At 36.1% G+C, this 3,376-nt stretch overlaps 1 non-coding gene across 1 annotated transcript; it reads right to left on the bottom strand.

Annotated features, from left to right (window-relative positions):
* Positions 1 to 1,673: 1,673 nt before the first annotated feature.
* Positions 1,674 to 1,781, bottom strand: LOC112746338 (small nucleolar RNA R71). Its single transcript, XR_003174228.1, has one exon. It is a non-coding gene; the product is annotated as a small nucleolar RNA R71 (small nucleolar RNA).
* Positions 1,782 to 3,376: the final 1,595 nt, after the last annotated feature.

Below are 3,376 nucleotides of genomic sequence, written 5' to 3'. Positions count from 1 at the left end.
TCTTGCATGTTTTCTTTGCATTAAAAATTTTTCAAAAATATGTTCTTGATGGTCATCATGATCTTCATAGTGTTCTTGGTGTTCATCTTGACATTCATAGCATTCTTGCATGCATTCATTGTTTTGATACATAACTTTCATGCATTGCATCATTTTTCTTATTTTTCTCTCTCATCATAAAAATTCAAAAATAAAAAAAAATATCTTTCCCTTTTTCTCTCTTAAAATTTCAAAAATTAGATTTGACTTTTTCAAAAATTTTTAAAATCTAGTTGTTTTTATGAGTCAAATCAAATTTTCAATTTAAAAATCTTATCTTTTTCAAAATCTTTTTCAAAAATAAAATCTTTTTCATTTTTCTTAGTTATTTTCGAAATTATAAAAATATTTTTCAAAAATCTTTTTCTCAATTTTATCTCATAATTTTTGAAAATAACATCACCAATTAATGTTTTGATTCAAAAATTTCAAGTTTGATACTTACTTGTTAAGAAAGATTCAAACTTTAAGTTCTAGAATCATATCTTGTGATTTCTTGTGAATCAAGTCATTAATTGTGATTTTAAAATCAAATCTTTTTCAAAAAAAAAAAAAACTAATTTTTATCATATCTTTTCAAAAATATCTTCTCATCTTATCTTTTTCAAAAATTTGATTTCAAAATATCTTTTCTAACTTCCCAACTTCTTATCTTTTCAAAATTTGTTTCAACTAACTAACTAACTTTTTGTTTGTTTCTTATCTTTTTCAAAACTACCTAACTAACTCTCTCTCTCTCTCTAATTTTTGAAAATATCTCCCTCTTTTTCAAAAATTCTTTTTAATTAATTAATTATTTTAATTTTTGATTTTAATTTTCGAAAACCACTAACCTTTTTCAAAAACTATTTTCGAAAATCACTAACCCTTTTTTCAAAAATAATTTCCGAAAATCCTTCTCCCTCATCTCCTTCTAATTATTTATTCATCTACTAACACTTCTCTTCATCTCACATCACTGCTCCTATCCTTACCCCTGTGTTTGGATTCTTCATTCTTCTTCACCCCTATTCCTTTTCTTCTTCTACTAATAATAAGGAACCTCTTTACTGTGACATAGAGGATTCCTCTTCTTTTCTTGTTCTCTTTTCTTTCTTATGAGCAGGAACAAGGAAAAAGGCATTCTTGTTGAAGCTGATCCAGAACCTGAAAGGACTCTGAAGAGAAAACTAAGAGAAGCTAAATTACAACAATCCAGAGACAACCTTATTGAAAATTTAGAACAAGTAAAGGAGATGGCAGCCGAACCCAACAACAATAATGCAAGGAGAATGCTTGGTGACTTTACTGCACCTAATTCCAATTTACATGGAAGAAGCATCTCCATTCCTGCCATTGGAGCAAACAATTTTGAGCTGAAATCTCAGCTAGTTTCTCTGATGCAGCAAAACTGCAAGTTTCATGGACTTCCATCTGAAGATCCTTTTCAGTTCTTAACTGAATTCTTGCAGATCTGTGATACTGTTAAGACTAATGGAGTAGATCCTGAAGTCTACAGGCTCATGCTTTTCCCTTTTGTTGTAAGAGACAGAGCTAGAGTGTGGTTAGATTCTCAACCCAGAGATAGCCTGAACTCCTGGGACAAGCTGGTCACGGCTTTCTTAGCCAAGTTCTTTCCTCCTCAAAAGCTGAGCAAGCTTAGAGTGGACGTTCAAACCTTCAGACAGAAAGAAGGTGAATCCCTCTATGAAGCTTGGGAAAGATACAAGCAGCTGACCAAAAAGTGTCCTTCTGACATGCTTTCAGAATGGACCATCCTGGATATATTCTATGATGGTTTATCTGAGCTATCAAAGATGTCATTGGATACTTCTGCAGGTGGATCCATTCACCTAAAGAAAACGCATGCAGAAGCTCAAGAACTCATTGACATGGTTGCTAATAACCAGTTCATGTACACTTCTGAGAGGAATCCTGTGAATAATGGGACGCCTATGAAGAAGGGAGTTCTTGAAATTGATACTCTAAATGCCATATTGGCTCAGAACAAAATATTGACTCAGCAAGTCAATATAATTTCTCAGAGTCTGAATGGAATGCAAGCTGCATCCAACAGCACTCAAGAGGCATCTTCTGAAGAAGAAGCTTATGATCCTGAGAACCCTGCAATAGCAGAGGTAAATTACATGGGTGAACCTTATGGAAACACCTATAATCCATCATGGAGAAATCATCCAAATTTCTCATGGAAGGATCAAAAGCCTCAACAAGGCTTTAATAATGGTGGAAGAAACAGGTTTAGCAATAGCAAGACTTTTCCATCATCCACTCAGCAACAGACAGAGAATTCTGAGCAGAATCCATCTAGCTTAGCAAATTTAGTCTCTGATCTATCTAAGGCCACTGTGAGTTTCATGAATGAAACAAGGTCTTCCATTAGAAATTTGGAAGCACAAGTAGGCCAGCTGAGTAAAAGAATCACTGAAATCCCTCCTAGTACTCTCCCAAGCAATACAGAAGAGAATCCAAAAGGAGAGTGCAAGGCCATTGACATAACCAAAATGGCCGAACCCAAAGAAGGAGAGGAGGACGTGAATCCCAAGGAGGGAGACCTCCTGGGACATCCAGTGATCAATAAGGAGCTTCCCTCTGAGGAACCAAAGGAATCTGAGGCTCAAATAGAGACCATAGAGATTCCATTAAACCTCCTTATGCCCTTCATGAGCTCTGATGAGTATTCCTCTTCTGAAGAGAATGAGGATGTTACTGAAGAGCAAACTGCCAAGTTTCTTGGTGCAATCATGAAGCTGAATGCCAAATTATTTGGTATTGAAACTTGGGAAGATGAACCTCCCTTGTTCACTAATGAACTAAGTGATTTGGATCACTGACATTGCCTCAGAAGAGACAGGATCCTGGAAAGTTCATAATACCTTGTACCATAGGCACCATGATCTTTAAGGCTCTGTGTGACCTTGGTTCAGGAATAAACCTCATGCCCCTCTCTGTAATAGAGAAACTGGGAATCTATGGGGTGCAAGCTGCTAAAATCTCATTAGAGATGGCAGACAATTCAAGAAAACAGGCTTATGGACAAGTAGAGGACGTGTTAGTAAAGGTTGAAGGCCTTTACATCCCTGCTGATTTCATAGTCCTGGATACTGGAAAGGAAGAGGATGATTCCATCATCCTAGGAAGACCTTTCCTAGCCACAGCAAGAGCTGTGATTGATGTGGACAGAGGAGAATTGATCCTTCAAATAAATGAGGACAACCTTGTGTTTACAACTCAAGGATCTCTCTCTGCATCCATGGAGAGGAAGCATAAAAAGCTTCTCTCAAAACAGAGTCAACCAGAGCCCCCACAGTCAAACTCTAAGTTTGGTGTTGGGAGGCCA

The sequence above is a fragment of the Arachis hypogaea genome, chromosome 14 (assembly GCF_003086295.3).
Source record: "Arachis hypogaea cultivar Tifrunner chromosome 14, arahy.Tifrunner.gnm2.J5K5, whole genome shotgun sequence".
In the NCBI taxonomy this organism is placed as follows: Eukaryota; Viridiplantae; Streptophyta; class Magnoliopsida; order Fabales; family Fabaceae; genus Arachis; species Arachis hypogaea.
Note: the sequence above shows the minus strand (reverse complement) of the source record. Positions and strands in the feature narration are given on the sequence as shown.